The following is a 12948-nucleotide window of genomic DNA, read 5'->3' as shown; positions in this document are numbered from 1 at the left end:
AACCCTTGCTTTGTTAGTGGAAAAAATGGGTTAAAATGGAAAATTAGGCAAAAAAATGAAATTCTCAAATTTCATCCCAATTTGCCAATAACTCTTGTGCAACACCTAAAGGGTTAACGAAGTTTGTAAAATCAGTTTTGAATACCTTGAGGGGTATAGTTTCTTAGATGGGGTCACTTTATGGAGTTTCTACTCCAGGGGTGCATCAGGGGGCTTCAAATGGGACATGGTGTCAAAAAAACTGTCCAGCAAAATCTGGCTTCCAAAAACCAAGCGGCGCACCTTTCACTCTACGCCCCGCTGTGTGGCCGTACAGTAGTTTATGGACACATATTGGGTGTTTCTGTAAACAGCAGAGTCAGGGCAATAAAGATACAGTCTTGTTTGGCTGTTAACCCTTGCTTTGTTAGTGGAAAAAATGGGTTAAAATGGAAAATTAGGCAAAAAAATGAAATTCTCAAATTTCATCCCAATTTGCCAATAACTCTTGTGCAACACCTAAAGGGTTAACGGAGTTTGTAAAATCAGTTTTGAATACCTTGAGGGGTGTAGTTTATAGAATGGGGTCATTTTTGGGCGGTTTCTATTATGTAAGCCTCGCAAAGTGACTTCAGAGCTGTAGTGGTCCCTAAAAATTGGGTTTTTGTAAATTTCTGAAAAATTTCAAGATTTGCTTCTAAACTTCTAAGCCTTGTAACATCCCCAAAAAATAAAATATCATTCCCAAAATAATTCAAACATGAAGTAGACATATGGGGAATGTTAAGTCATCACAATTTTTGGGGGTATTACTATGTATTACAGAAGTAGAGAAACTGAAACTTTGAAATTTGCTAATTTTTCAAAATTTTTGGTAAATTAGGTATTTTATTATGCAAAAAAATAAATTTTTTTGACTTTATTTTACCAGTGTCATGAAGTACAATATGTGACGAAAAAACAATCTCAGAATGGCCTGGATAAGTCAAAGCGTTTTAAAGTTATCAGCACTTAAAGTGACACTGGTCAGATTTGCAAAAAATGGCCTGGTCCTTAAGGTGAAAATGAGCCCGGTCCTTAAGGGGTTAAAAAAAATAAAGAAAAGGTTTAAAAAAAAATTGAAAATAGAAAAAAAAAATGATATATACATATTTGGTATTGCCGCATCCGTAACAACTGGCTCTATAAATATATCACATGATACACCCCGTCCGATAAACACCATAAAAAATGTTTTGTCACCTTACATCATAAAAAGTGCAACTCCAAGTGATCAAAAAGGCACACGGTACCACAAAATGGTACCAATAAAACTGTCACCTCATCCCGCAAAATAATTTGCCCCTACATAAGAAAATCGCTCAAAAAAAAACAAAAAACTATAGCTTTCCATTTTTTTTGTCACCTTACATTTGGATAGGTCATCGGTATCTGATCAGTGGGAGCCCGACACCCAGGACCCCCACTAATCAGCTGTTTGAGAAGGCAGCAGAGCTCCTGTGAGCGCTGCAGCCTTCTCTCTGCTCTTTCTAAGCCAGTGACGACACGTTCATCGATCACGTGGCCTAGGAGCAGCTCAGCCCCATTCATCCCTACAGCCGCTAAAGAGTGTATGACGCTGTGCTTGGTAAGCTGCGTCGGACCCCCACCGATCAGATACTGATGACCTATGCACAAGATAGGTCATCAGAAACATGAGAGGAAAGATTTCGATTTTCTGAAAAATTTATGTTATAAAAATTGTTTATAAAATTTTGTGTTCCTGTTATAAAAACATAGAATTTATTGAAAGAAAATGTAGATCTGTTATATGACTACTTTTTACTTTCATAAATGGATTGCTCTATGAAATGATCCATTGATGAATTGCTATAGTAAATATACAAATTACATACATGAGTCTGTTTTTACTTCTAAATAAAACAAACAGAACATAACACGCCCCATCTCCACCCTTGTTTGGCTAACTTTCAATTCATGTCCAATCTGTTTGGGAGATAAATATTTGTTCTCTTGTCGTAGACATTACCTCATACTTGTTTGTGCTGATTTTATTCCAAAATTTGTTTTATGAAGAGAAATTCATTTTGGAATATACATTCCACTTATATTTTAACCTCTTTGCACAATATCATGTACATATATGTCATTGGGTGCTAATACTTAATGCATCGGAATGTATTGGAAAAGGATGGTGCGAGCTCAGGAGTTAAGCCTGCATCTAAAATCTGCCTGTAATACACAGCCAGTCTCCAGCTGAAATGACTGAGATGGGAGTTACTGTAGCTGTGATCCCGGCCATTCAATCTCTTAGACACTGTGTTCAATAGCGTTTGTGGCAGCTAATTGGTTTACATAGGAATCATCTTTGTTCAACATCAGGACCCCTAGCATTACAAAATACAATAGATTTTAATAACAAACAGTTTTTAAGAAAAGTAGTAAAATATTTTTTTTTAAAATAGATACATTTGCATTTATTCTGCATGGTAAACACCATAAAAAAACGAAAAACTTACATAACTTCTATTATTTGACCACCTCCCAGAAATTGAATAAAAAGTGATCAAAAGCTAGTTTGTATCCCAAAATGGTAAAAATGGAAACTACAACTCACCCTATAAAAAAGAATTCCCCGTGAATAGAAAAATAAAAAAGTTACGACTCGTAGAATATGGCAACACTAATAATACAATATTTTACTTAAAAAGTGACTAAATGGTGTTAAAGTAATAACACATAAAAACTATACAAAAATTTGTTTGTAATCATACAGACCAGCAGAATAAAGTTGTCATGTTATTTATGCCACATGGTAAACCCAATAGGAAAAAAAGATAAACAACTGTCAGAATTGCTATTATCTGGCCACCATGCCTTTAAAAATTTAGAAGAAAAAGTGATCAAAGTCATATACACCTTAAAATGCAGAAAAAAGTACACCTACAAAAAAAACAAGCCCACACTGCCTCAATATAAATAAAAATGTTATTGTTATTAGAATATGGTGATGTGAATTACAAAAAAAATTCATAAAAGTTATTTTATGATACAAAAGTACATAAATTTGGTATAGTGTATATATACTTTTTAAATTTGTTTAATAAAATATGTATCCACACACAGAATAAATGTATTATTATATATCTTTTATGCCTTACAATGAACCTCATAAAAAATAAAAACGTGATGGAAAAGCTGTTTATTGTTTATCTCACATTCCAAAAAATTAAACAAAAAGCGAATGAAAAATCATATGTGCCCCAAAAATGGTCCCAATAAAATTGCAGCCTGTCCCACAAAAAAAAAACAACTATCATATAGCGGTCAATAGAAAAATATAAATGTTATGGCTCTTAGAATATGGTGGCATAAATACAATTTTTGTTCTAATTTTATGGTGCAAAAGTAATAAAACATATGAATATGAAATGAATACATGTAGTATCCCCATACTAATATTGACCTGTATAATTTTTAAACACAGTGAACCCCCCCCCCAAAAAAAAATAACATAACAGAATAGCATTTTTTGCCCATGTAACATTTCAAAAAATTAAATAAAAAGCAATCAAAAAGTCTGATGTACCCCTAAATGTCTACAGCTTGTTCGCAATAAACAAGCCCTCACACAGTTCAGTCAAAAAAGTTAAGGCTCTAAAATAATAATTTCAGTAAAATTCATGTTCGAACAACCAAATGGTGCTCTATCCCTTCTGAGCCGTTACCCCAAACAGCTTCTTTTAAACACATATGGAGTATTTCCAGACGTGGGAGAAATTGTGTAACAGTTTGCGTGGTGATTTTTCTCCTTTTACCTCTTATAAAAGTGAAACATTTGGAGCTATAGGGCTAAAGCAACATACTACTGGAAAATAATTCACTTTTAATTTTTACAGTCCAATGTTATAAAATTTCAATTTCTCAGGCTCCATCTCCGGAATCGAACACTGAGTCCCCGTTACCCATGGTCATAGTGTTAGTGTCACGAGGGTATCGAGAACCACGCCTGACTCCGTTATACACGGGGTCAGGAAGTCGCAGCGTTTGGCTGCACGCTCTATTTAGGATAGGGCTGTTTTCCTTATGGTAGCTTTCTGGGTTTGCTTTGCAAACCCTTTTGGCTCACTCAGGGATCCGTAGCTCCTTCTCCTCAGCTGTTCCTTGTCCAGCACTCCCAAACCTCCTTATATTCCTCTCTCACACTTCTCTGGTTGCCAGAGATAGAGCTTCCTGCCTGGACATCTATCCTGACCCACTGGAGCTGTGTTGCTGCGTTCTCTGACTGTTGATTCAGAACGCTACCCTCCGGATCCCTGTTGGACCTTTGTGGACAGTTGTTGTCGTCCACCTGGGTGTTTGTGTTTGTCTGTGTTTGTCTGTCCTCTCCCTGGTGTTTCCCTCTTAGTGCAGTGGTGAGGACTAGCGATCCCACCGGCCCGTTCACTATCTAGGGCTCATTTCAGGGAAAGCCAGGGTTTAGGCACGTGATCGCCGCACGGGTGAGGAACCCGTCTAGGGACGTCAGGGCAGTCAGGTGCCAGCCGCAAGGTGAGTTAGGGGTCACCACCTTTCCCTCTCCCTTAGGCAGGGCTTTCGTTGTTTCCCTGGAGGGGGTAATGTGAGTGATCCGGTGCCCATTCTACAAAGAGGAGTGGTTGTCTCTGCGGTACACTCTGTTTTGGAGGGGAAGGTGTTAGAGACCCAGGGGGACGCCCCGGTCTCTTGCCCCTCAGAGAAATTGTTTGTACCGTTGAACCTACGCTTCGAATTATTAAAGGAACATCATAATTCGGCACTTGCTGGGCACCCGGGTAGTAAAGCAACCTTGGAGCTATTGTCTCGTCGTTTTTGGTGGCCAAGGTTGCGTCAGGATGTATTGGATTTTGTGTTTTCTTGTTCTACCTGTGCGCGCGCAAAAGTTTCACATACACGTCCTGCAGGGTCTCTATTACCACTCGTCATTCCCAATAGACCGTGGACACATCTGTCAATGGATTTTATCACTGACTTACCTTTGTCTGCGGGTAAAACAGTGATTTTGGTAGTAGTGGACAGGTTTAGCAAAATGGTACACTTCATTGCGTTACCCGCACTACCTAATGCTAAGACTCTTGCTCAGGTATTCGTCAGTGAAATCGTGAAGCTTCACGGGGTCCCCTCCGATGTTGTTTCGGATCAGGGTACCCAGTTTATTTCTAAATTTTGGAAAGCTTTTTGTTCCCGTTTGGGGGTACACTTGTCCTTTTCCTCAGCTTTCCATCCTCAGTCGAATGGACAGACTGAGCGTACCAACCAAAACCTTGAGACATATCTAAGATGTTTTGTGTCTGAAAACCAAGAGTTGTGGTCATCATATTTACCGTTAGCTGAGTTTGCCATAAATAATCGTCGTCAGGAATCCACTGGCAAGTCACCATTTCTTGGTGCATATGGTTTTCATCCCCAATTCTGTACTTTCAAAGAGGGGGGGTCTTCTGGGGTTCCCGAAGAGGAACGTTTTTCGTCATCTCTTTCATCGGTATGGCAGAAGGTGCAAGCTAACTTGAAAAATATGGGAGGTAAATACAAATGCATGGCTGACAAGAGACGGTCGCCAGGTCCGGACCTAGGAGTGAATGACTATGTGTGGTTGTCTACTAGGAATATTAAATTGAAGGTTCCCTCTTGGAAACTGGGTCCTAGTTTTATTGGCCCTTACAAAATTGTAGCCATCATCAACCCCGTGGCTTTTCGCCTGGAGTTACCTCAGACTTTTAAAATTCATAATGTTTTTCATAAGTCGTTACTCAAAAAATATGTTCCACCTCTAGAACCATCACCGCTGCCACCCCCTCCTGTTGTCGTGGATGGTAATCTAGAATTTCAGATATCCAAAATTGTTAATTCTCGTCGGGTCCGCTGCTCTCTTCAATATCTGGTGCATTGGAGAGGTTACGGTCCCGAGGAAAGAATGTGGGTTCCTGCGTCTGAGGTAAACGCCGACAGGTTAGTTTGGGTTTTTCATGCCTCTCATCCTGAGAGACCTGGTCCTGAGTGTCCGGAGGCCCCTCGTAGAGAGGGGGGTACTGTCACGAGGGTATCGAGAACCACGCCTGACTCCGTTATACCCGGGGTCAGGAAGTCGCAGCGGTTGGCTGCACTCTCTATTTAAGATAGGGCTGTTTTCCTTATGGTAGCTTTCTGGGTTTGCTTTGCAAACCCTTTTGGCTCACTCAGGGATCCGTAGCTCCTTCTCCTCAGCTGTTCCTTGTCCAGCACTCCCAAACCTCCTTATATTCCTCTCTCACACTTCTCTGGTTGCCAGAGATAGAGCTTCCTGCCTGGACATCTATCCTGACCCACTGGAGCTGTGTTGCTGCGTTCTCTGACTGTTGATTCAGAACGCTACCCTCCGGATCCCTGTTGGACCTTTGTGGACAGTTGTTGTCGTCCACCTGGGTGTTTGTCTGTCCTCTCCCTGGTGTTTCCCTCTTAGTGCAGTGGTGAGGACTAGCGATCCCACCGGCCCGTTCACTATCTAGGGCTCATTCAGGGAAAGCCAGGGTTTAGGCACGTGATCGCCGCACGGGTGAGGAACCCGTCTAGGGACGTCAGGGCAGTCAGGTGCCAGCCGCAAGGTGAGTTAGGGGTCACCACCTTTCCCTCTCCCTTAGGCAGGGCTTTCCCTGTTTTCCTCCCTGTGCGTGACACCGGTCATTACAGTTAGGCGCATAAAAGAACATCGAAAGTTGATAGGGCAGACATCAAAATGGATCATCGACGTCATGGGTACGTGCGATCAGGCAGAAGTTATCTAGAGTCAACAAAGCCGCAGCAGGCCCTCCCCCTTAATGTTTGCAATGGTCAGCTCACCTGCAGGCCCTCAACCATAATTTTTTCGATGGTCAGCTAAGCAGCAGGCACTCTCTCATAAGAGTCTGGTCAACACAATCCTCACTGCCGGGACTCACGTAACTAATTAGCACGGAGGAGTCTCGTTGGTTATCGGAATTAACGAGACAAATCGCTCCACCAGCTCAGAACAGCCATGCACCACTACCCACAGAATCGAGAAAGAGCTATCAATCTGTCAATCCTTCTGTGTCCGGGTCGGGTGAGGTTTGCCGTGTTGAGTCAAATTAAGCCGCAGGCTCCACTCCTGGTGGAGCCCTTGCCTCAATTAGTGTAAGTTTCAGCTTTGCAGCCATACTCCCCCCTTCCCCGGAACCAAAAGACTTTGGTTACCCAGAAGTTGCTCAGCGGGCCATGGGAATAATGCCGCCGGATCGCCTGTCGGATCGTTTTCGAACATCCGACTTTCATTGTTGATTAATGAAAACATTCTTGGCAAATGCTTTCAATGTGGTTCGTCTTGCCGCGATTCAACAAATGTCACCTCTGGCAGCGCAATACTGATGCCACCGGCCTCTTAGTCATGGCCCCAGTTCCGAAAATCAACAACATTTTTAGCTGAACTTGCACTTTATATGCAAGTAAATATACAGGAAAGAATGTTTCCTAACAATTTTTCCTCCAAAATCCATTTCATCTTTGGTTTTGTGGGTATTATTGTCAGTCTGTAAAAGTGGCATACTAATCGGACAACATCGTTCTCAGCAGCGACCTGGGAGTCCAAGATGCATCCAGAGATCCTCCCTATGCTGTTCCCGAACCATTTCAGTGGTGTTTCCATCAACTTCTGACATTTTCCTAGGAACCAGGCACCCTCCCTTCTTCAGAGCAGGGTGTGCCTGGATTAATGCTTGGGTTCTCCCATTGACTTCTATTATACACAGGTGCTCGGTCGAGCACCCGAACATCCCAATGTGTTTGGCCCAAGTACCCGAGCACTATGGGGCTCGATCAACACTACAATCCCTACCTTTCCATACTGCGGACTGTGAACATTTCAGATAACTGATGGCTTGTGTCCAAGGTGGAGAGTCCCAAGTCATCATTACTTGACATGACTATGAAAATTGTAGATTCACACTGAAGGCCTCAAACCTATGAATTAACACATGTGGAATTATATACATAACAATAAAGTGTGAAACAACTGAAAATATGTCATATTCTAGGTTCTTCAAAGTAGCTACCTTTTGCTTTGATTACTGCTTTGCACACTCTTGGCATTCTCTTGATGACCTTCAAGAGGTAGTCACCTAAAATGGTTTTCACTTCACAGGTGTGCCCTGTCAGGTTTAATAAGTGGGATTTCTTGCCTTATAAATGGGGTTGGGACCATCAGTTGCGTTGTGGAGAAGTCAGGTGGATACACAGCTGATAGTCCTACTGAATAGACTGTTAGAATTTGTATTATGGTAAGAAAAAAGCAGCTAAGTTAAGAAAAACAAGTGGCCATCATTACTTTAAGAAATGAAGCTCAGTCAGTACGAAAAATTGGGAAAACTTTGAAAGTGTCCCCAAGTGCAGTCACAAAAACTATCAAGCGCTACAAAGAAACTGGCTCACATGCAGACCGCCCCAGGAAAGGAAGACCAAGAGTCACCTCTGCTGCGGAGGATAAGTTCATCCGAGTCACCAGCCTCAGAAATCGCAGGTTAACAGCAGCTCAGATTAGAGACCAGGTCAATGCCACACACAGTTCTAGCACCAGACACATCTCTAGAACAACTGTTAAGAGGAGACTGTGTGAATCAGGCCTTCATGGTAGAATATCTGCTAGGAAACCACTGCTAAGGACAGGAAGCAGAAGAGACTTGTTTGGGCTAAAGAACACAAGGAATGGACATTAGACCAGTGGAAATCTGTGCTTTGGTCTGATGAGTCCAAATTTGAGATCTTTGGTTCCAACCACCGTGTCTTTGTGCGACGCAGAAAAGGTGAACGGATGGACTCTACATGCCTGGTTCCCACCGTGAAGCATGGAGGAGGAGGTGTGATGGTGTGGGGGTGCTTTGCTGGTGACACTGTTGGAGATTTATTCAAAATTGAAGGCATACTGAACCAGCATGGCTACCACAGCATCTTGCAGCGGCATGCTATTCCATCCGTTTTGCGTTTAGTTGGACCATCATTTATTTTTCAACAGGACAATGACCCCAAACACACCTCCAGGCTGTGTAAGGGCTATTTGACCATGAAGGAGAGTGATGGGGTGCTGCGCCAGATGACCTGGCCTCCACAGTCACCGGACCTGAACCCAATCGAGATGGTTTGGGGTGAGCTGGACCGCAGAGTGAAGGCAAAAGGGCCAACAAGTGCTAAGCATCTCTGGGAACTCCTTCAAGACTGTTGGAAGACCATTTCAGGTGACTACCTCTTGAAGCTCATCAAGAGAATGCCAAGAGTGTGCAAAGCAGTAATCAAAGCAAAAGGTGGCTACTTTGAAGAACCTAGAATATGACTTTTTTTTAGTTGTTTCACACTTTATTGTTATGTATATAATTCCACATGTGTTAATTCATAGTTTTGATGCCTTCAGTGTGAATCTACAATTTTCATAGTCATGAAAATAAAGAAAACTCTTTGAATGAGAGGGTGTGTCCAAACTTTTGGTCTGTATTGCATGTTGAGCAGAAAGTGGGCCAGTCCTTGAGCTTGTCGGTGTCTTGTACTGTTCATGCCTGTGCTGATGTGTGGAACTGTAACTATGGCCAAGGACAATACATGTGTAACACCTTTTTAGGGTGGCCCTCGATAGGCACGGTGTTTGGCGGTTCTCACCTCACTATGGTCCAGTGCCCTCACCCAAATATTGCTTGGAGCTCTATAGGATAGCAGGAGGGTCTGTCACGACTGTGACTGATCCAGACAGGTCTGGGAGGAGAAGGTCGCAGCGACTTGCTACTCGCGATAGCTTGTGAGTTTGCTCCGTGGTTCAGGGTATGTCATCCAGGTTTTGCCTTGTGAACCTTTTTGCCCTGACTGGGAGTTTGTAGGCATCCTTCTCAGGTGAGTCCTGTCTGCCACTCCCAGCTACTATATTAGTTTCAGTTTCACTTGCAGTCATTGCCAGATATAGTCCTTACTTCCAGTGCTATTCTGACCTTTGAAGGAGATCGTTTGACCGTATTGCTGTGGTGCTCTTGTCTGGCGTGGACTGTCGTTATTGGGATCACCTTCTCTGCTCATGACTGGATAAGTCTATCTCTGCTAATGATTGTTTGTTTGTTGCTGTCTTCCCCTGTTGTTCTCCTAGACATGAGTGATGGTGACTAGTGCTCCCATCTGCCTTTCCCCAGTCTAGTCTTGCTAGGGTGACTGAGGGTTTAGGCATCCTGCTCGCCGCACGGGTTCACACCCCGTCTAGGGTATCAGGGCAGACAGGTGCCAGCTTAGGGTTAGTCAGGGGTGGCCGTTCTATTTCCCATCTGTAGATAAGGGTTCCCCTTCCCCTCCGTCTGGTTCGACACGACTGCTGCTGGGATAGCGGTCGTGACAGGGTCTTCCTCTTCTGCCCGGGGTTGACTTGGGAAACTTCTTCCCAGTTCAGTATACACTTAACCCAGGAAAGAGTTAACTGATCAACAAGCTTAAGGTTAACAGTGATGAAGAACATAAAGATAATGTAATAAAAAGAACAGAGGACAGATTGCAATCTGGGCTATCTGTAGGCAGTAAGCAGTGATGGTGATAAAACACACTCTCTTTTCCCAGACAAATACAGTACAACTTCCCTGCTATCTACTCCTAGCACTCAGCTTGCTATTCACTCCTGTCTAACAATTAACCCAGTCTGAATGTTGGGGTCTGGTTGCAGAAGTGCTGATGTCAATGCATTTACAATTGTCCTGTCCAGGAACCAGCTAGGTGCTGCAGCATTTAGAGGTTTGAATGGCTGTGGAGTTGGTGGCATAATCCCCCTGGGATGCAGGCCAATTCTTCTCCTGGAATGCAGGCTGGATTGTGGATGTAACGCAGAAGATGGACTCTCTCCTTGCACACAAAATCCACAAGTGCTATCTGACCTGGATTATACTGTCTTTCCTGAAGCAATGCACACATCTGTTTGTGGAGATCTCTCAGTCCCTCTCTCTGCTGGCCATGCTGCTGTCTCTAGGATGGCTGCTGCTCCCACTTCCTTTTTTAGCATTTCCTCCGGGTCGCCCTGCTATTGGCTCCACTAGGGCAAGTGCTCATAGGATTTGTAGTCCACTTCACATTTGTCCTTTACAGCCCACTGGGTAAATAGGGTTCGAGCCCAGGCACACCAGCAATTTGGCCAGGTGAAGGCAATGCCGCCTCGGCGTTGTAATAATGGGAATGTACTCTTCATCCTCCACCTTGTCCTCATGTAGGGCGTTGTCACACGGTTCTGCTCCATGTCAATAATCAAGAAATGTAATCCTGATTGTCTCTTCACCAACTGGAGATAAGAACCAACAGGAAGAACATTCTGTCTGCACTGCGTCAAGGGTGGGTTAACCCGTTAACCCATGAACCCTGCATGGTGCACGCTTCCAATCTGAATGTTACCCGGTTCCTGAAGTCTTCCACCCAACTGCTAGATGTCTTGAAAATATCAAGGAAACTGTGCATGCACTTCAGCCACTCTTACTCGCCCTCCTTGAGCTGCAAAGGCAGAATGGTGTTCCCCAACATCGCCTCATATGCAATGTTTCCACACACTGGAACTCTACCCTCCACATGTTGGATCAACTGAATGAGCAGAGAAAACCCGTGACCGATTTCTTTAAAATGTAGACGGACAGGACCATTCCCCAATGTAATTTTGATGTTAGATAATGTCAGCTCATGCATGACAACTGCCATTTGCTCAGGCCCTTTGAGGAGGTCACTCCATTTGTCAGTCACCAGGGCTACAGGATTAATGATGCTGATATATCTGACTGGAGAGGGAACTGGAGATGCGGTGCCTACATCTCACGGCCACCTGAACCTCTGTGGGGGCTGATCTGGCTGAGGAGGAGGATAAGGACAAGAAGGAGAACATTAACGCCCAGAAATTCTTCAATTATATAAATGGTAAAAAGTATAAATCTGAAGGTGTCGACCCTTTAAAGAGTAATGGGGGGGAGTTGCAGAGAGCAATGAGGAGAAAGCAAAGGTATTAAATATTTTTATCGCCACTGTATTCACTAAGGAAAATAAACTGTCAGATGAAATGCAGAATGTAAAAGTAAATTCCACATTAAAAGGGCCCTGTCCGATACAGGAAGTACAGCAGCGTTTTAAAATAGATTAAAAAGACAAATCACAAGGACCAGATGGCATATAAATCTGTTTCCTAAGAGAATTAGATGCTATCTAGGAGTACGTCAATGAAAATAAGCAAATAATGCTGTCTCAGCATGGCTTCATGAGGGGTCATGTCAAACTTACCTAAGGAGGTAAGTTCTAGACTTGACAGCAGCGAATCAATGGATGTCATATATCTGGACTTCTCCAAAGTATTTGACACTGTACCACATGAAAGGTTAGTATATAAAATGAGAATGCTCGGACTGGGAGAAAACATCTGTATGTGGGTAAGTAACTGGCTCAGTGATAATACCCACCCTCTGTTTTCTAATGGTACACACTCAGATTGGGTCATTGTCACTAGTGGGGTACATCAGGGGTCAGTATTGGGCCCTATTCTCTACAATATAATTATTAATGATCTTGTAGAAGGCTTGCACAGTAAAATATACATTTTTGCAGATGACACTAAACTTTGTAAAGTAATTGACACGGAAGAGGACAGTATACTGCTACAGATGAATCTGCATAGATTGGAGGCTGGGGCAGAGACGTGGCAGATGAGGCTTAAAGGGGTTGTCCAAGTTATATTTTTTGATGACCTATCCATACGCATTTGGAATCCGTGAGGGGTATGGTGAGTTCATGTGAGATTTTATTTTTTGACACAAGTTAGTGGATTATGAGACTTTGTAAGAAAAAAAAACAATTTCCGCTAACTGTCTGAATGGAGCCTTACAGGGGGGTGATCAATGACAGGGGGGTGATCAGGGAGTCTATATGGGGTGATCACCACCCTGTCATTGATCACCCCCCTGT

This window comes from Bufo gargarizans, chromosome 1 (assembly GCF_014858855.1).
Source record: "Bufo gargarizans isolate SCDJY-AF-19 chromosome 1, ASM1485885v1, whole genome shotgun sequence".
Lineage (NCBI taxonomy): Eukaryota > Metazoa > Chordata > Amphibia > Anura > Bufonidae > Bufo > Bufo gargarizans.
The sequence above is the reverse complement of the archived record's forward strand: the minus strand, read 5'-3'. Positions refer to the sequence as shown.